This window comes from Camelus ferus, chromosome 6 (genome assembly GCF_009834535.1).
Source record: "Camelus ferus isolate YT-003-E chromosome 6, BCGSAC_Cfer_1.0, whole genome shotgun sequence".
Classification (NCBI taxonomy): domain Eukaryota; kingdom Metazoa; phylum Chordata; class Mammalia; order Artiodactyla; family Camelidae; genus Camelus; species Camelus ferus.
Window position 1 is genome coordinate 17,422,343 of NC_045701.1, and position 21,873 is coordinate 17,444,215.

The following is a 21,873-nucleotide window of genomic DNA, read 5'->3' on the forward strand; positions in this document are numbered from 1 at the left end:
CCCTCTTACATTTGATCTTATTACCAATCAGGAGATTTTCTGTGCTTCCCTGTAGACAAGTCACATGCTTCGTGTTTGTAATACTGTTAAAGGAGCATTTAGGCTTCACTAAGCACCCATGAGGGTCTCCAGACAGGCAAGCAGTTCCTTGCTACATGCTGATCAGCTTGCTCTGGAATGAATGGGTTACTGGATTCTCATCCTCAGAATGAGATGAGCAAAGCTACAAAATTGCATAAATTTATCTTCAGGCTCACTGACTCTTTTGGTGTCCCATCCCTTGGGGACCCAGTGCCCACGTGCTTCTCCTCAGTGGTCCTGGTCACCCTCACTCTAGTTCCCATGTTCACCCCCCTTCCTGCTATTAGATGTGTTTCATTCTATCCTGTCCCTTCAGAATGCAATAAACTATAAAGCTATTGCAATAAACTCATCTCCTACATGGGCCCACCTGAATCTCCAGCTCCAACCAGAGGTGTTTGCTCATTGTTCCCTGAACACAGCTTCTGCTTTCTGCTCTGTGCTTTAGCTTTCTCCTGGACCACCTCTTCTCTTCCATTCTTCCTAGGCAGGCAGGTCCTACCCATCTTGAGCTCAGCTCAAATCCTGCCGACCTTGTAAAGCCTTCCAAAATTTCCCTAGTATGAATCCCTCAGTAAGTTATTGTTTCTACTATGCACTGACAATTAATCGTTTGCTGTTTTATTACTGTTTTTCTATTACCATCTTCCATCATCATTTAGAACTTATATTCAGCTCTTTAAAACTTGACATCCTGGCTCCTCTGCTACAAAAGCTCCTTGAATTTAGAGTTGGGGTCTTGTACGTTTTTGTATATTATACAGAGGAATCTCACAAATGTAAAATTTTTACAAAGTTTTTACAAAGTTTTGATTTGATGAGGTTTACCTGGGGCTTCCATTGGCTTAACTAAAGAGAACTATAACTTGAGAAACCTGGATAGAATCAGTGGAAGTCTTTCTGATTCCCTCCCAAACACTCCCTACCTCGCTGGAGCCTGCCCCTCCTCTTGGGCTGGCCTTGTTGCCATGGGAACAATGAATGACCTCAGCTACAGCCTGGCTTTCAAGTTGCCAAATAAGGATGGATGGAGGGGAGGGCATTTCTTAGGGCTTCTTGACTGACCTCAGAGCACTCCCGTTCCCTGCTCAAGTACAGGAGCTCATGCCGAAGCTGGGAAATGAAGTGCCCCTGAGGGCACAGGTAAAAACCCTGCGTGGGTGCTGGAGGAGATGCCCCTCTAGCAGGGAGTCAAGGTCTGCTGCATCCATCATGCACATCCAGCCTCATCCTCAGAACCCTCTGGCCTGTGACTAGAACAAGATGCCTAGCTCTGTCTCCCACCCTTCTTTGGTGATCCCGGAGTCCTGGTCTGGATGGCAACTCTGATCAGGCGTGCCTGGTTCTCAGTTTCCCTGAGAGAATAAGTACCCATCACTCTATGTGGGAGAGGTAGGGCAGGGCAGGCCCCTTGCCTGGAGGGCAGCCAAGCCTCTGTACACACAAGCTCCCTTTTAGGCAGGGAGTAAGGGTCTCAGCTTCAAGGGTCCAGCACTGGCTTTGGGCCACTCTTGCCCCCTTCTTTCCACCCCAAATCATGCCCCAAACTTAGTTACATCACTAGGAAAGACAAGGCTTTAAACAGCTACCTCTGATCAATGATGTACGACATACTCTGAGCTCTGAGAAATCACAGCTGCCACCCAGAAAAGTGACTGGGGAGAAGCCAGCTTTGTCCTCTGCTTTGTTCCCTGCTGGCGGCCGCAAGACCAGCGACAGCCGTCTTGCCCTCGTGAGGTCAGCGCTGGGCTTTCAACCTTGCAGCCATCTCCTGGCTGCTCGGCCCCCGGGCTGAGCGGTTCTTTCTTCCGCCCACTCCCTCGTCGGAGCCTCGGAGGCTCCTATTCCTAGAAAGATAAACGCTTGCAAATGCACCTCCTTCTTCCAGATGGAGAGATAGATTCAGGGACTGGACTCAAGGGAGCAAAGTGTAAAGGACTGAGACGAGATTGAGGCAGGTGGGTCCGGAGCCAAGGAGCAGTGTTCAAGTTTGATCACCAGTTCCCCGTACCCTACCCTAGTTAAGAGGGTAAACTGGGAGGATAGATGACTAGGTAAGGGAAGCTGGAGGGTGGAAATAGAAGAGGGAGTTTCTGTCTTTGGGCGGCTTACACTCCTATGGACACAGGATCTATTTGTTTATTTATTACATAATTATTTAGGCTCCACAGGTACTTTCCAGAACCAAACCAGCATGCTCTGGACCCTTGCCATGCAGAGGCTCTACCTCAGGATGTCACAACTCATGTGTCCTTTTTTCCTTATGATGCTTGATCTTAAATGCAGGGCTAATGATGATGTGACTGTCCAGCCTAAGGAACCTTATTTAGAGCTTGCTCAGGATGATCAGAGAGATGCTGAGAAATTTCCCCTGCCTGTCTCCTCCTATCCCCTTCAAAATATGAAATCTAACCCACCCCTAATCACAGAACCTGAAATTGCATGTTGGGGACTTTTGAGGGTATCTCAAAGATATGTTGGGGTATCTCAAAGATATTGTTTCCTGACATCTTTAGTTAAAAGGCAATGTCTTATAGACAAGGCAAAAAAAAAAAAAAAGATTATTTAGAATTATTGGGTATTTGGAAAATGATATAAGTCTCCCATAGTAACTCTATAAACCAAAACCCAAAATAATTCCTACTCTGGTGTAATACTTAAATGTAAAAAGAGAAAAAACATAAATCCTCAAAATGTAAGAAGAATATAGATGAATGTTTACTAATTTGAGGAGAAAGGCCTCTCTAAAGCAATGGAAGAAAACATAAAGGAAAGAAAAGTAGATTTGACTATGTAATAATTTAAGAATTCATCTTGTCAAAACAGATTATAAACGCTGTTAATGATAAATGTCAAATTGGGGGAACTTGCACTAAATATGGCAAGGGGCTGATGCCATAAATGTATAAAGACCTCTTCCAAATCAATATGAGAAACTAAGATCTCCACTGGAAAACTGCTAAAAAAAAGATTGAAGATAGTTTACAGTTGAATAAACATCCAATTTCACTGGCAATCAAAGAAATGCAAAATAAAATGACAAGGAAATACTATTTTCATGTAAGAAATCGACATTAAAAAAGCAGCCAAATGGAACCCAAGTGACAGTGAAATTGCTAACTTGATGTTGCCTCCCACCCTACAGCGCCTCCTGATGGGCCCCTTCTGTGTTTCTGGGTCTTCCACTCCCCTCAATGCTCTTGTCTTGCTTTCAGTGTTTATCTGTGTGTTGGGGTAGGTACTGAGAAGGAGGGAACTGAGCACAGATAGGAAGGAAGTCTGGAATAACTCTTATTTCTAGAGCTGTTCTTATATTCAGAAGAATATCTCACACCTACTGCAAGCCAGATAACCTTCTGGTTCTCACTGCCAACTTAATAGACATTTCCAGTAGAGAATGACTTATACTAGAGCCTGAAAGCCATTAGCTCTAGCCTTAATAAATGGATGAAGAGTGCTCTCTGGGCCCATAATCGATCCATTAGGCCATGGCTACCTTCCCTGGACTCCTTGCTGGGCTAGGGTCTCCATGTGTGACATCTTTAATGTTGGCCTCATTACTACTCTAGAAGACATCTTGCAGTCTTAACTTTCTGTTTTGTCACTTTGCTTTACCTCCCACCCCCCCGGGGACAAATGCCTACTTTCTCCACTCCTTCCCTCTAGTCCCTTCTTGCTGAAGAAGGGCACGGGGCCACACTGGCTATGCCCACTGCAACTCACGCACTACACAGTGTCAATTCCCTATTGATTTTCCTGGGGACTTCCCGGAGTCGCTGGTCCAGACTTGTTCTGATACCCACAAGGCTCCTCCTCCTCTGATAATAATAACAATAGCACTAACAGCAATAATATCAATACTACGGTAGTACTTATTTTATTTCAGGCTAGTCTGTAAGTGTTTAACAAGCACTGAGTCATTGAATACTCCTAGTAACTCTGTAAGTTAGGTAGGTATTATTATCTTTCCTGATTTTACAGACAAGAAACTGAGACACAGGAGTTTAAGGAGCTTTCCCAGGACCACCCGGTGGGGGAGTGGTGGCACCAGGATCTGAGACTGCTGACCTGGAGTCTGTTTCTTGACCACGCTGCTGGGTGACATCTTTATATTCCCATCCCTCTCTCTCAGGAGACAGTTCTGCTTTCTACACTACTGAGAAAGTCCACAGCAAGTGGGCTTTCTTACACACTTTCTCCTTTCACATTGTGTTTTCTGGGGTCTTTAAAACCATTCTCCCCTCTTATTTCAGACTCAGAAAATGGCATTTACCCATCACAGGAGTCAGCCCCATCCTGCTGTGTCCTTGGCCTCAGCTCTTTCTAAGGACTCAGAGTTTGCTGTCATTCATTCACAGCTCATTGCCAGGATTTCCAAATACCATTCCCCAATGGATGTTTCCTTCCAAAGCCTTCAAATATGCTCTGGTCTCCCTCTTCCTGAGAGAACTCTGAGCTCTCCTGTGGAGGGAGTCTAGAAGGCTTTATCTGCTTCTGTCTACTTCTTAAAATCATGTCTTCTTCAGGTGCTCACTGGGACCTCCTCAGGTGCCGTTTCTGAGCCCTGTGACTTGTTTTGCATCTCATGACTCAGCTCCGAGGACCCCTGTGCCAAATCCAGTCCTGCTGGCAGTCAGGGACCTGTGTCCCAGCATGCTGGTTACTTCTTCCTGCCTCATCTCCTAGAGATGATGGCTCCTTAGAAACAGAACCCAGTCATCTCTCCATCAATTAATTTGTTAATTAATGGTTTCATTAAAGCTGTTTATTGAGTGCCTCCTGTGTGTCAGTCACTGTGCTAAGAATTAAGAATACAAAACAAATATGGCAGCCCTTGAAATTGAAGCTTGCACAGATGAAAAGTAGAAAGCCACTGATTGTAATATAATAACTAATGTTTTGGTGGAACGCCCATGTGTAATAGGCACTGTGCAAAAACCTATTCTTACATCATTAAACTGCATGCAAAGGAGGCATTATTCACAATTTAAAGATGAGGCAACTGAAGCGTAGAGAGAGATTAGGTAACTCATCCAAGATTATAGAGCTGAATGCAAGAACGGGAGCTTCAGGCTCATTTTCCTTTTTAATTTGGCTGTGCTTCCTACTGCAGACATATCTCTAAGAGAAGATGGGAACCCAGAGGCCAGAAGAACCAACTCTCTGAGAGATAGGGGCGGTTCTGCAAAAGCTTCACAATGATGCTAATACTGGGATCCATGTCTCAAAGGAGAAATAGATATCTGCCCAGGGGACTGGAGTGTGAGCAGAAACACTAGGACATAGAAGGTGAAAAAACATGATGATAGGTTAAAGGATGCAAAAATGCTTCTAAGCCTGGCATGTAGGCTGTGGGGGGAGGGGCTGGAGATGTGGTTCGAAGCTCCTTAGACAGTGGCTACATCATTAAGAGTCTTATATGATAAATGAAAAAGTTTGAATTTTACATTTCATGGTCCTGATAGTGCCTAGCAAAGTGATTACACTTATGAAATGTCCAAATACTCTTTCTCGAACTGAAACTTCTTTACAAGCATATGGAGTGTGTCAGGAAGTTGCCGAATCCATGCCTTTCTGATGAGCTCACTGTTTTCACAGCCAGAGTATTTTAGCACCTTTCCTGACCTATTATTACAGTTTCTGTGGCTTCCATCTTTTCAGGAAGCCATTCTGCCATTTCTTGTCTATCTTGAGCTTTTTGCTCCCTGTGCAAAGAGATGACATAATCCAAGTAACTGCTTGTTCTGTTTGGAAATAGTGTCAAAGACACCAACATCTCAAATGATTCTTTTTCTCATGATTTCTTGTGCTTCCAGATGGGTGTGTGCTTTCTGGCTTTGTTGATCTAAATAATTATCATCCTGGGTGGGAGAAGCGCAGTGTGAAGCCAGACCCGAGGGCTCCGTGCCTCAGTGTCTCCTGTGTCACTGAACAGTGGGCCTGACGGCTTTGGCAGGTACAGCCTTGGGCTACAAAACCCTTCCGGCTAGGGGTGAAAATAAAGGCTCCCTGCTCTGGGGCTTGCTGCTGGTCTGTTCCTTCTTTGTAAGTAATGACTTCTCCAGTCCCATCTCTGTCCTCAGCACACACACCACGGAAGACTTCTGCCTTTCTTTCCTTGAATTGGTCATCAGTATGAAATTCAGCCAGATCTTTCCAAAAGGTTTTGGGAGATGCTGCTCCTTGCTGTCACCGACATCCAGTAACGTGGCACATATTTACTTAGCGCGCATGAGAATGAGCTATTGCACAGCCGTGAATCTTCTGGATAACTGAAAATTATCTCTCTTTTGAATATCATTTGGGCAATAGTATTTTTGGAACATATTGCATACGTGATGGGATAACATTCTGAGATATTCATTATGTTTTTCCCTCTCTGTTTTTCTCTTTTTTTCTTCCCCCCATCCAAGCAGGGTCAGCTTTCTTTGGTTCATTGTCTCGGACAAGGAATATGATGAGGCAGAGGGCAGAAGCAGCCTGTACCTCTGTCTGGCTTTTGTGTTTCAAAGGCCCAGGTTCTTAGAACAACATAGAGGATTTGCAGAGGGGGTGAAAGGGGACTTGGGGTGTAGGAACACGAATAGAGAAGGATAATCCTCCAGACTAAAAATAAATGCAGACCTGGGCAGAAGGAGGAGAAGGGAGAACAGTAGAGGAAGGTGGGGGCAGAGAGAATGGGGGGAAGGATGGGAGAGGAGAGGGGAGAGGTAGGGAGGCAGAGACACAGACATCTTAGCCTAAACGGGAATGTGTGAGCAGTGTCTCCAGGCAGAAGAGCCAGGCAGAGCTTTTCAGGAAGATCGTTCCTCTCCAAGACTGGATGAGAAGTAGCAGTGCGCCAAGGCTGGGGTGAGGAATAGGAGTGCTGAGAGCAATGGAGAGCTCACCTGTGGGTGCAGGTGACTCAGGGACCCAGCAACCAGCTCACCAGTGTTACAACATCATTGACGTCTCTTGGAATCTTTGACGTAACCTCAGAGTTATGGGATCTGGGGTAGAGAGGTGCTATGAAAGCTTGAGATTTGAATTCCCAGTCCACTCAGTGGGTTAGGGGTTCTCAATAGAAATGATTGTGAACTAAAGAACATTAAATGTCTCGCAAACCTTGCTTTTGTGAAGCATCAGGCAGGCTTTTCTGTGCTTGGGACGGGCTCACAGTCATGGTCCTGAGGGCCTGTTGAGAAGGGAGCACTGCCCCCTCCAACCCCCGCCAGTGTTGCAGGCTTTGGTGATTTTTCAGTTTTTGTATCTGCTTTGTATATAGTTTCCCTGCACTCAGCCCAGCTTTCGCTTCTGGATACTTACCACGGGCATGTGCAGCTCTCCCTTTTCCTCTCCAGATTCGCTCTCCTTGATGTGCTTTGGCCAGGAAGCCAGATAACGAACCTCCTTAGAATTATATATCAAGGGAGAGGAAATCGGATCTGAGCGTCAGCTCATTTTCCTCATCTGCAGAATGAGGGAGCTGTAATAGATCATTGCTAACGTCCAGTCCAGCTCTAACATTTTATGATTCCCCTGAATAAAGGATGTGAGCTTTTATGCACCGTTTTTGGAACATATATTTTCCCCATTTCCTGATTCTCAGCCATGTTCTCAAGGGATGAGGTTGCTCTGTTTGTGACATCTTGAAAAGTGACATTATTTAACTTGGCATTTATTGCTTAATTTACAATTCACCCATTTGTTAAAAAAATTACCGAGCATTTACTGGGTGCCCAGCGCTGTAGTATGTGGTTGGAGTACAAAGATTAATACTCAATACCTCCCTCAAGGAGTTCACAGACTAGAAAATTGATTCTCAATCTTTCCTGCAGTCATAGCAGCCTTCAGAAATCTGATTAAAGCCCAATATATTAGAGGCCAGTATTTATTGAGCACTTACTACATACCAGGTTCTGTTGCAAATGCTTCAAAAGTAGCATATTTTATCCTCAAATATCTATGAGATAGTTGTTATTCTCTGCATGTACAGATAAAGAAACAGATGCCAGCCTGAAACGACACAGGGCTAATATTGGTGGGAACCAGAACTTCCTCCCAGGCCATGCAAACCTAGAGCCCATGTTCCTCATATGGGACTGCTGTGTTTCTGGAATCAACAACATGAGAACAACATCATTTTTGAGAATCAAGGCCATGTACCAGGTACTGTGTCATGCTCTCCATATTAAGTATCTCATTTAGTACTAATCACAACGTGATGAGTGGATACTTTCCTGATCTTCATATTTCAGGGGAGAACCCCTCAGCTTAAAATAGTTAAATAACTTGCCCCAAGTACTCATCTAATAGTGAGGGGAGACAGGCTACAAAGTGCATTTTGGATACAGTTTTAGATGGTTCATGAACCTCTTGTCCTCTGACCAAGAGGAAGAGACAGATAAAAAGTGTATTGATTTGTGGTAAGTGCAGTGAGAAGTTCTGTGGGAACAGCATAAATCATTCTGCAGGATCAGAAAAAGCTTCCGAGAAGAAGTTATCCTTGAGCAGAATTTAAAGGATGAACAAGAGCATAGGCTTAGAGCCATGGGGAGAAGGGCATCGAGGGTAGAGGGAAAAGCATGTACAAAAGCAGGAACCAGAGACAGTAACACGATCGGGTGAACCACGGAGCTGAGTGTCACTGGGATTTGTTGTGTGTGAGGGCAACACAGGAGATGAGTGAGGCTGAAAAGTCAGATCACATTTGGACCCTGGGTGCAAAGCAAAGGCACTTGAATGTTACCTGCTTCATGAAGAGCCACTGAGGGCTCTAAGTGTGGGAGTGGCTTGTTGGAATGTGCATTGTAGAAAGTGAGGTGCAGGAAAAGCTAGAAGGGGGGCCCCCTGGACCAGAACAAAGGGAAAAGTGAGTTAGGCAGTTGTTGTGATCAAGGCCAAGCTGTGATGAGAGCCTGGGTTAAGGTAGAGGTTGATTTGAGAGATTATTTAAGAGATAAAGTCAAAGAATGGTAGGAGTGAAAAAGAGAGTCTAGGAGACTCTCGCCAGCCGCCTGGGAATCCACCTAGAAAGGTCAGTAAAGGAACACGGAAAATGAAATGAGACAGCAAACGTCGTACTGACTGGTTTCACTTAGGGAGATTCCTGACTGTAGTTGGTGGTGCGTGATCTTCATGTCCTCCTACACGAGGTGGTTGAGATGGGCCTGGGAGGTTGAGATTCCCAAGTAACCGACACCAAGTGCTGTGGGTTGAATTGTGTCCCCCTAAAATTCATATGCTGAAGTCCTAATCCCCAGCACTTCAGAATGTGACCTTGTTTGGAAATAGGGTCATTGCAGACGTAACTGGTTGAGTTAGGATGTCATACCGGGGCCCGGTGGGCCTTTATTCCAGGATGAGTGGTGTCCTTTTGTAAAGGGGAAGTGCGGGGACAGGCATCCGCACAGGGACAAAGCCACGTGAGGATGAAGGCAGGGATCAGGGGTTGTCTCTTCAAGCTAGGAATGCCAGAGATCACCACGAACCACCAGAAGCTACGGGAGATGTATGGAACAGATTCTTTCTCATTGTCCCTAGAAGAAACCAAGCCTGCCAGCATTTTGATTTTGGAGTCCCAGTCTCCAGAACTGTGAGACAGTACATTCCTGCTGTATAAGCACCCAGGTGATGGTGCTTCATTGCAGCAGCCCTAGGCAGATAGTGCGGCAAGTAACATAGACGGTCCCTAAACTGCCTTCTAAGGGGAGAGAGAGTGCAACCCACCAATGAGATCTGCCCAGGACTGAAGGGTTTCCTGAGACATGGGGTTTTCAATGATAAAATCAAGGAAGTGCTGGGAAATTGGGATGTATCGGTCACCCTAAGAGAGTAGGTCTGCCTACCTGCAGCTTGTAGGGCTGAGGCCGGAGCTGAATTCCTTGGGCCAGCAGGGCGCGGTGAGCACAGCCAGCAGGGGTGCTCAGTCTTCCCGCGGGCAGCGTGCACGGACTCCTCTACACATGTCAGATCAGTGTTCAGCAAATGCTGCTTCGGAGGGCCTTCACCGTTGGCCTGTCCTGGTCACTAGTTCTCCGGGTGGCTGGTGGGGGCATTCTCTGAGATGGGGAGTGCTAAGAGTGGAGAAGGCCTGGCAGGAAAGACGGTTCTCATCAAGGCATGCTGAGTTTAAGGTAACTAGTAAATCCAGGTTGGAAAGTTGGTCATAACAGCCAGGTGGAACCAAAAAGGAATCTGAAAATCCATAGGGATCTTCAAAAGGAAAGAAGCTGGGAGAAGCAGCTGAATTTCCAGGAGAAGGGAGTGTAGGGCACAGAGCCCAGGACCACTCCCAGTCACTGATAAGGAAGAAACTGGTGAGACGGAGAGTAGGGGCAGGGGTGGCAGAATATGCGGGCAGAGGCAGGAGAGCGAGAGGCAGCCGGACTTGCTCAAGAAGCTGCAGGAGTCGGGCACATGGGGTGCCCGTGTGTATTCACACACACGCACGGATGCTGTTCTGCTGGCCTGCTGTGAATGACATTCATTCTCACCGCCTCTCGCAGCCCATGGAACAGCTCCCCAGGTCGTCTTAAATCGTACCTGGCTGCCCCTGAGCTTCAGGAAGTGGGAGTTTTCATGTGATGTGAGCATTAGGTTTGTAGATCCATCCTAATGTTTTCCTCTTTCCTTCATTTCCTGGCCCAGGAGAGCGTCTTAGTTTATTGACTCATAATTCAAGGATGAATGAATGAAAAAAAAAAAAAAAAGAGCCCATTTCAGATGGAGTGGGTTTAGGGTAGAGTTAAAGCCTGTCTGTCATTTCTTGGTGACCTTGTGGTTGTTCACTTCTGGTGGAAACATATATGTTAAATGGTACTAACAACAGGATAATATCTTACATTTACAGAGGACTTCATACTTTATCAAATGCTTTCACATGCATTATCGCATATGATCCTTGTATACTATTGATGTGAATTCTGGCGTGAATTTATACACTTCCATCACTACCATAGGTAAGAAGTTAATTTACTGACTTAGTAACACCTGAAGAGTCCCTCCTGTGATCTTCACAGACATTCTTTGCAGACCCAATGGTAGCTTTTATTCTCACACAATAGGAAAAGAAAACTTTCAGGAAATTAAGAGAATCACTTAGCCCATAATTTGAGAAAAATATGCACTAAGCATTGTGGAAAGATGCAACGAGACATTAGATGGAGCTTCTGCCCTCAAAGAGCTTAAGATTTGGTTAAGAAGACAAGACACGCAAGCAAGAAAAGATGACTCAGTAAAAGGACCTCACGGGCCAAATGTGTAAGGCAGACACAAAGTGGAAGGAGGGTGGTTGCTCTGACACATCGACTGAAGGGTTCATTGAGAAGGTCGGGCTGAAAGGCCCTCATCCTGTGGGAGGAGAATGGAGAGGCTTCCAGAAGGGGATGCGTTGCTCATCCAGAGCCGCTGATGATGGAACTTGTTAACCGTTGGTTTGCTTGTTGGAAAGAGCAGGAGGGTTGCTGCCAGCTGGCACACGTGTGTGTACCTGAGAGCACAGGACTGGCGTTTCCTTGCTGAGCTTTAGAAGATAATTTTTCCCCCCAGAGCCTAGGTGTGTCCTGGAGAAGTGAAATACAAGGTGTGGGCTTACTGCCTGAGAAATGGGAAGATTCCAGACAGACGGCTGGAATTCACCTAGGGGTCAGCTCCATTAAACAAATAACAGCACAAACAAGAAGACCACTCCACCTTAATTACCTGTTTTTAATTTAGGGTGAGTTCCCTATTCATGAATTGGATTTGGTCCAAAATCTTGTTCCTCAAAGCGTGGTCCATGGACTGGTCAAATCAGTGTCGCCTGGGAGCTTGTAGAAATGCAGAATCTCTGACCCAACTACAGATCTGCTGAATCTGAATCTGTCTTTTAAAAACATCCCCAGGAGGCGAATTACAGAAAATCAGTTACCGGGAACTCAGAGCATGTCTTTACACTCAAACAACAGGGTTGAAAAAGTTATTCAACACATGATGGTTCTAGTCATCACAGTGCAAACCTAAACATCAATTTATATCATTATTTCTATGCATGAATATATTCTTAGGTGCAACTTGCAACCCTAGGAATAGCCCTTCTCTCCCTTTACCATCCTCTGCAGGGCAGCAGAACCCCAGTCCTCAGGCCCCGGGTTAGTTTTGGAGGAAAATGTTATGGGTTCTCCTGAGTTGGGAATGGGCATCAAGTGCACAGAGGAAAAGGCATAGGCTTTGTGGACAGATGTGGATTCAAATTTAACTTACTTCTCAGAACCTGTATCCTTTATAATACAGGGGCATAAAAGGAGATTCCCTACCATATAGGTTTGTGAAGTTGAAGAAGGTAGATTATGCAAAGCAACTAAACAGATGCCTGGCGTATTGAGAGTATTCTCCTCCAAAGGCAAAAGTAAATCTCTACCCCTCGTCCCTGCATGTAGCTTGCTGTCTGACCTTCAGTGCATCGTTCAACCTCTTTGAAACTGTTTTCACTTCTGGACAGTGAATCAAGTACTAGATGATCCCTAAGGTCCCTCCCAGGGTGTGACTGTTACACGCCCCAGTGTGCAAGCTGAGTGTACCTAGGGATGGCTGTTGCCTCACACCGCTCACCCCACCCCCATCCCACCCCCATACTTCTTGGGCCCCTGCGCTCCCCTCTCACAGCCCTCTGCCACCCGTCTCTAAAACTAAGGCCTGGCAGCCCAGAGGGGTTCTAGTACCACTCCTTGAAGGACCGGTTTCTGCCAGGCAGTTGACAAGCTGAGTGAGTTCCACAGCGATCTGAAGCACTAACACACCCAGGATGCCAGATCTGAGGGGATGGCTCCACTGGGCGTCCTTGGCTGCTAAATGGAGAACCCGGCTGGCCAGCACCCCTTCCCAGAGACAGTGCAATCCTCCATAGAGATGATGCAGAGAGCCCAGGGCTTGTGTTGCACAGACAGGTGCCCAGCAACAAGTCTCTCCTCACGGCACAACTGAAGCGAAGCCTTTTAGTCACGGGGCCCAGTTTTCTGAGGGAAGTCGCGGTAACTTGCAAATGATAGAATTATGAGGTTTTTAAAAAATCATCTTAACTCTAGTTCTACTTGGCAAAGTTGGCGAAGCAATTTTGACTTTGGCTGGGATTTCTGGAAACAAGCGAGCTCGCTTGCTCTGTGGCTGGGAGCAGCTGAGGGAAACAGTGCCAAGGTGGTTAACCTGGGTTTTGTCTTTCCTGCTGACATACAGGTTTCATCTGACCCACTGTATTTTTCTGGTCCTTTCTGAGGCACAAGAGCAAAACAAAAACAAAGCCCAAAGTCCACAAAAATTGACTGTTTATTTCTTGAAGATTTGGGTTTGGAGGGAAAGTAAGACCTGCCTGTTGCTTTGCTCAAGCACATTTGCTTCTTCTGAGACTTGTGTCTCTGAGCTCTGCTCTGCTCTGCCCTTGGTCTTTTCTGTCAGACCTGCCTTGCCATTCCTCCGGTCCCGCCCCTCCAAGGTTTCTTCTTCCCTTGAACCATGTTCTCATTCTTACCACCATCTCATTGATGAGGGAACCATCATACGGTAGCCAATTAAAACACTTCTCTAGCGGGATGCTTCTCCAGTGCCAGGAAGACCACTATTGTCCTTTCCACTTCCACCTAAGAGATTTGGTTTCAATACCCTACAGCTGCCCTGAATTTTGACGACAATGAATAAATTTGTCAATAAATATTTATCAAGGATTTACTCTCTTCCGTCCTGTCATGGGAGTGGAAGAGCCGAGCTTCTCAAACATGAGCACAAGAATCCTGAAAACAGAAGAGTTTTCCAGGAAGAGCTCAGTGCAGGCTTGGGGAAGAGGGTGGATGTTGGGGGATGGGGCCGGTGTTGACATAGCCTGAGAGGCCTGCCATAAAGGTGAAATTTCATTCAAATCAAATCTTTTCTTAGAAAATAGTGTAAAATCTCCACTCTACTCTTTAAAATACCTGTTTGTGTTCATGTATAAATAATGTTAAGATTATTTACCATGGAGTAAAATTAATGCTCCTAGAATATATTTTTTTGTGTATTTATTTAAAAGACTTGGTTTTTTGTTTGTTTGTTTGTTTTTAGAGCAGTTAGGTTCACAGCAAAATGAAGAGGAAGGTAAGGCAATTTCCCGTCTAACCCTGCTCCCATGCATGCGTAGCCTCTCTCGTTATAAATATCCCTCTCACCAAGGGGGTACATTTATGACAATTCGTGAATCTTCATTGACATATCATAATCACCCAAAGTCCAGATTTTACCTTAGGGCTCACACTTGGTCATTCTGTGGGTTTGGACAAATGTATAATGGTATGTTTTATAAGAAAGTATCAAACTGTCTTCCAAAGTGGCTGTACCATTTTGCATTCCCACAAACAATGAATGAAAATTCCTGTTGCTCCTGGCTGGTGTTTGGTGTCATCAGTATTCCAGATTTTGATGACTAGTGGTGTCTCTTTGTCGTTTTAATTTGCATTTCCCTGATCAAATAGGATGTGGAGCGTCTTTTCCTCTAATTGTTTATCATCTCTCTGTCTTCTTTGGTAGGTGTCTGTTAAGGTCTTTGGCCAATTTTTTAATCTGGTGGTTTGTTTTCTTATTGTTGAGTTTCAGAGGGTTTTTGTGTGTGTGTGTGTGTGTGTGTGTGTATTTGGATAACAGTCCTTTATCAGATATATGTTTTGCAAATATTTTCTACCAGTTTATGGCTTGTCTTCTCATTTTCTTTACAGTACCTTTGGAGAAGTTTTAATTTTAATGAACTACAGCTTATCAATTATTTCTGTCATGGATTATCCCTTTGGTGTTGTATCTAAAATGTCATTGCCATACCCAAGGTCATCTAGGTTATCTCCTATGTTATGATCCTCTAGGGGTTTTATAGTTTTGCATTTTACATTTAAGTCTACGATCCATTTTGAGTTAATTTTTGTGAAGAGTTAATTTTGTGTTTAGATCAATTCTTTTTGCATATGGATGTCCAGTTATTCCAGCACCATTTGTTGAAAACACCATCTTTGCTCCATTGTGTTGCTTTTGCTTCTTTGCCAAAGATCAATTAATTGATTATATTTATGTAAGTCTATTTCTGAGCTCTTTATTAAGTTCCATTGATCTGTTTTTTCTCTTCTTTTAGGGGGGATAATAAGGTTTATTTATTTAAAATTTTATTTTATAATCATTATTTTTAACGGGGGTTGAACCCAGGACCTTGTGCTTGCTAAGCATGCACTCTACGTGCTCTACCTCTGAGCTATACCCTCCCTCCCCATTCTGTCTATTTTTTCACTAATACCACATTGTCTTGATTACTATAGCTTGACAGTGAGTCTTAAAATCAAGTAGTGTCAGCCCTCCAACTTTGTTCTTCTCTCTTGAATGCTGTGTTGGTTATTTGAGGTCTATTGTCTCTCCACATAAACTTCAGAGTCAGTTTGTCAATATCCACAGGATAATTTGCTGGGATTTTGATTGAGAGTGCATTGAATCTATAGATCAAGTGGGAAAGAACTGACATTATGATGGTATTGGGTCTTCTAATCCATGAAGATAGAATATCTCTCCATTTATTTAATTCTCCCTTGATTTTGTTCTTTTTTGATTTTGCAGCTTCCCCCATGTAGATCTTTTACATATTGTATTAGATTTATACCTTAGTATTTAATTTTGGGGTGCCAATGTAAACGGTATTGTGTTTTGAATTTCAGACTTCACTTGTTCATTTCTGGTATTTAAGAAGATTATATCCAGTTGATTAAGTGTTATTAAATTCAGCTATGTCCTTACTGATTTTCTGCCTGCTGGATTTATCCATTTCTGAGAGAGGGGTGTTGAAGTGTCCAGCTATGATGTAGGTTCATCTGTTTCTTTTTGCAGTTTTAGCAGTTTTTGCTCATGTAGTTTGATGCTCTGTTGTTAGGTACATACATGTTTAGGATTCTTACATCTTCTTGGAGAGTTGACCCCTTTGTAGTTACATAATGCCCTTCTTTATCACTTTTAACTTTCTTGGCTTTGATGTCTGCTCTATCTGAAATGAATGTAGCTACCCCTGCTTTCTTGATTAGTGGTTAGCATGGTATATTTTCCTCCATCCATTTATTTTTAATTGACGCATCTCTTTATATTTAAAGTGGGTTTCCTGTAGACAGCATACAGTTGGGTCTTATTTTTTGATCTTCTCTAACAATCTCTGTCTTTTAATTGGTGCATTTAGACCATTGGCATACATGATGGTTGGTATAGTTGGATTATATCTACCATATTTGTTACTATTTTCTACTTATTGTCCTTGTTCTTTATTCCTATTTTTGTCTTCCAGTATTTTTCTTCCTTTTGTGGTTTTAATTGTGGCTTGTTTTAATTTAATTTTATATGATTCCACTTTTTCTCTTAACATATTACTTGTACTTCTTTTTCCTTACTTTTCTTAGTAGTTGCCCTAGAATTTACAATACACATTTACAACTAATCCAAGTCCACTTGCAAATAATACTATACCACTTCACATGTACTGTGAGTACCTTATAATAACGAAATAATCCCAATTCCTCCCATCCCTTAGATCATTGCTGGCATTCATTTCACCTGTATATATGTATGCATGAGTGTATACGTACATAAGCATACATAATGAAATACACTGTTGCCATTACTATTTTGACAAACTCTTATTGTTAGATTAATTAAGAATAAGAAAAATATGTTCTTTTTTTTTTTTTCCAAATACAAAACAGAAACAGACTCATAGACATAGAATACAAACTTGTGGTTGCCAAGGCTGAGGGGGTGTGGGAAGGGATAGACTGGGAGTTCAAAATTTGTAGATACTGACAGGCATATGTAGACTAGATAAACAAGATTATACTGTGTAGCACAGGGAAATATATACAAGATTTTGTGATAGCTCACAGCGAAAAAAAATGTGACAATGAATATATGTATGTTCACGTATAACTGAAAAACTGTGCTCTACACTGGAATTCGACACAACACTGTAAAATGACTATAACTCAATAAAAATGTTAAAAAAAAGAACAAGAAAAATAAATGTTTCTTTCTTACCTTTACGTATTCATCCTTGATACTTTTCCTTTCTTTATGTAGATCCAAGTTTCTGACCTGTATCATTTCCTTTCTCTGTAAATGTTAAACTTCTTTTAACATTTCTTGCAAGGCAAGTCTACTGGCAAAAAATTCCTTCTAGTTTTGTTTGTCTGAGAAAGTCTTTATTTCTTCTTCACTTTTGAAGAATTATTTAATAGGGTACTAAATTCTGGGTTGGTATTTTTTTCTCTCAGTACTTTAAATATTTTACTCCACTGTCTTCTTGCTTGCACAAGTTTCTGAGGAAAAGTCATGTAGTTTGAAAATGATATACTTGGGTGTAATTTTTTTTTTTTTTTTTGCATTTATTCTGCTTGATGTTCTCAGAACTTCTTGGTGTCAGGTGTCTGACATTAATTTAGGAGAGATTCTCAGTCATTGTTGTTTTAAATATTTATTTTATTCCTTTCTCTCTTTCTTTTCTTTCTAGTATTCCCTTTAAACATGTTACACCTTTTGTAGTTGTCCCACAGTCCTTGGATATTGTTCCTTTTTTTTTTTTTTCAGTTTTTGTTCTCTTTGCTTTTCAGTTGAGAGATTCTTTCCTCAGCCATGTCTAGTCTACTAATAAGCCCATCAAAGGTGTTCTTCATTTGTGTTGCAGTGTTTTTGATCTCTAGCATTTCTTTTTGGTCCTTTCTTAGGATCTTTACCTCTCCACTTACATTGCCCCTCTGTTCTTGCATGCTGTCGACTTTATCCATTAGAGCCTTCAGCATATTAATCATAGTTGTTTTAAATTCCCAGTCTGATAATTCCAACATCCCTGCCAGGTCTGGTTCTGATGTTTACTCTGTCTCTTCAAATTGTGTTTATTGCCTTTTAGTGTGCCTTGTAATTTCTTCTTGATAGATAGACATGACGTACCCATAGAAGGAACTGCTGTACACAGGCTTTAAGTAATGTGGCTGTCAGTGGGGGATGAGAGGGGAGGAGTTCTATTGTCCTCAGTTGGACCACAGTTGATTAGTTCACTTCTCTCACATGCAAGGCTAACTGACTGGAGTCAGGTATCTTCCTTCCTCTGGATCTGTTAAGCTTTGATAACACCCCAGCAGGTTAGGCTGTAATTAACTGGTTTCTCCTGAGGGCAGTCCTTGTTAAGAAGAACAGCATGCTCTGCCATATTTCAAAATCATTCCTTTTCCCCTTGCCCTTCCTGAAACAGGAGGGGAATTTTCTCCAGTATTTATTGTGAGAAACTTCCTGGGCTCCTGGACACAAAACCCACAAAAGACTGGGTCTCTTTGGAATTTTAACTCTCAGAAATGTTCACACTGAGTCTCCAGCAATTTGTCAATTACAATTCAGGTTTTCCGACTGTGGCACTGGCTCCCCTGGTGGTTTATTCTCACGTGTCTCAGCTCTGGTAAACTGTGCCGCCCTGTATTTGGCTGTCTGTCACTCCAATCTTGGGGGCAGTGGTTTGCCCTGTGTCCTCCCCTCTGTTACAGATTGAAGAAGAACAGTAAATTTTTCAGTCTGTTCAGGCGGTTATTTGTTGTTAAAATGGGTTGGTGATTTCTAATCTCCTTAAGTGGGAAACTGGAAACTAGAAATTCCTGAAACACTTTTTTTAGATGTTTTGCATCTAATGGCCAACAGGCCAGTGTAGGCCCCAACATTGTGCTGGCTCTAAGGTGAGACCATGACCCCAGGAAACAGGAGCATTGTGACCACATGGATGTTCAGAGGCATCTCACGTTTATTTTTTTTTGTCCTGTTTTTCTCATACATGAACTTGTACTTGTAGACCCACAGAACTGAGTTTTATTTTAGGAAATAAGACCCTCATCAGCTTTTGAGACTTACAAAGTATTCGTCCTGTCTTCAAAGAGTTACTAATCTGGAGAAATCAGATTGTCACATGTGAAACAGAGGACAATGTGAAATAATAAATAATATCCTGCCTTATTCCCCAGAAGGATTTGAGATGATGAATAAGGCCATTTTTAATTGTTTATTAGTGAGTGGTTGTTTATGAGTGCAGAAGGGGTTCAGGAACAAGAAAGGTCAGGACAGAGTGAAGACAGTAGAACAGGGTGCTGTGCATGAGTTGGGGTGAGAAGGGAGCTGGTTTTGGCTTTCAGAATTGCTGTGACAATGGTGGTTGCCAACGAAGAAGCTGACAGTTTGAGAAGAAGGGCTTCTCATCTTTTTTCCGGAAGTCTTGGCCCCTGAGAGCAGAAGGGCTTGGACTCAGGAGGTTTCTGCCTGTGGTTTGTTGCAAGCTCTAGGGTTCTCTGAGTGGGCCATTCACCAAAGAAAGGAGGCTTTTATGTGATTTGTGGAGTAGCTGTATTCCGTCCTATTCCACCTCCATTTAATCTCACAAAGGCCTCCTCTTCCTGCATTGTTAGCACCCTTTTGACTTTCTGAAATGATGCCTGCTCTTATCTTGGAGAAAACCCTCAAGGGCTCTGTCCAGTGCAGTCATCCTTCATTTCTTTTATGGTCTGGTTTTGTGAGGTGCCAAGGAAGCTTTGTATCAGTCGCTGCCCCTACTTTAGGGAGGGAGTCACTTCATGGGATTGGAGTCACTCTCAAGTAATAGATGGCCACTTAGATTACTCTGAACCACAGGGTAAACGTGAACAAGAAAGGACCAGCCAGTAACAAAATGGAATATTGCCAGTAATACTGGGCGAACACTTAGATTATCTACCTCTTACTGGGTTTTACAAGCAGAGCTGCTTCCAAGAAACATAGGGAAGTAGGTGGCGTATGTTTCTGGGGTGTCATCTCTGGGCTTCCCCTCTTGCCAGACTAAGGGGCTTTCTTCCACCTACAACTTAAGTACCACTTGCCTTGGTGGCTCTGTCACAGAATAATTTTTTCATAGAATATTCCCATGTATAGGTAGATTTTTGTCACAACCTCAGGAGTGAATTTCATGGGATACTTGCATTTTAAGAGAAATCAAAACCTTACTGAAGGAAGGGAAAGATGGGGTTCCTGGCTTCAGTATGTCAGCCTGGCTGTAAATTCGAGGAAGAAAAGGGTCAAGGACAGCTCTGGGCTCCTGGGAAAGAAGTCCTAATCAGATACGGTGCCTGGCACAAGCACAAAGAGAAGGAGGGCACTCCTCCTTTCAGTACGTGCATTTCTTGCCTGTGCTTCTTGGCAGCCCTGCTGGAGAGCATTCATTTCTCCTTTCTTGTGCTCTCCTCCGTATCTGGGCTCTTGGCCGAGGATGCCACCACTCCCAGTACTTGTTTAATAGAATGAACCTGATGGAAGCAGAAAGGGCGGCCCTCAAAACAGTGAGTGAGGACTGGAAATGCCCTTGTGCCCAGTCCCCATCACTGCTGTTCATAGTCGTTGGGAGAAGGCCTCGTCAGTGTCACACTGGCGTGAGGCCTGAAGTGACAAGAACCCAGTGTGCACACCTCTCCTTGACTGCACTCTTTGAGGAACCCCCAAAATGACTGTGGCCATTTGTTCGGATAACCCAGTTTAAAAAATACTATTTGCGGGAGCAGCCCCTCTCAGCGTCTTGTCTGCATCGGAATGCCCCAGTTGCGACATGTATTTTTGTTTTGTGTATTTGTTTCCCTCTCTCCCTGCTGTCAAGTCTTTTAGGGCAGGAGCAAGTAGTCTATACTCCCTGTATTATCCATAATGCCCAACAAACATCTCGTCCTGTGCATAAAAGGAGCACAGTAAGTATCTGTTGGATAGATGAATGAATTGGTAGGGCATCTTGCTTTAGAACCATTCTGCTTTTTTGAAAGAGCAATATTTTTTAAAATGCAATTCTTCTATGAAACAACACAATCCCTGAGCAAGCTATGGGCAGGTACTACTGAAGTTTGTGAAAGAAGGTTCTGGATAGAGTTAACATAAAATTTGTTCTACCCTATGAAATACTGTGAATTTTCTTGTTTGAGAGAAAAAAATTACTCCTTATGTTATCTTTAGACTTCCTGCCTATGTTAACATCTTTGATTCTAAGTGATGATGTTGTCTGTGAGAGCATTACTGTGGGTTGAGATCCTGGGTGGAGCTAAATGGGGTTGGCAATAACCCTGGACCCTACTCTGAAAGATATACTGTGGACTTGAGGGAGAAAGAACAGAAGGATGGAGAGGGCCCTTGAGTAACCCACAAGCCATGTGAATACCTGAGCAGTTAAGGACCACAATTCCTACTCCACCACACACACACACACACACACACACACACACACACACCCCCCTTGCCCCTCACCCCAATTTGATACTTATTGGAGCATGATAGAAAAAGAATGATGCAATGACAGAAAAGTGGGGAAAAAGAAGAAGAAGAAGAAAGATTAGAATATGTGGAACTTAAGAGTTGCCAGTGGGCCCTTAATGGATGTTTGCTGAGTTAAGACAGGAGAGAGTAGAGGTAACAGCTGGCTGAGACTTGACCATGAAAGGTGGGGTGCAAGGAGACAAATGAAAGGGTGAAGCAGGAGAGAATGGAATGGCAAAGGAGGCTGGAGATGGGACACAGCTGAGCAAGAAGCAGAGAGTACCCGGGAAGTGTGTAGGGGGCAGGCCAGAGAGCCGAGAGCCAGAGCTGACGATGCCACCATGATGGACGGGAGCCACTCGGAAATGCATAAGGGAGCCCCCACCCCACAATGATGAAAGTGCAGGTCTAATCAGCACACAGCAGCACTGTGAAGTGAAGGCACTGAGCTAGGAATTCCAAGATGAAGACAAGCCACATGGAGCACGTCCTAACTAGCCC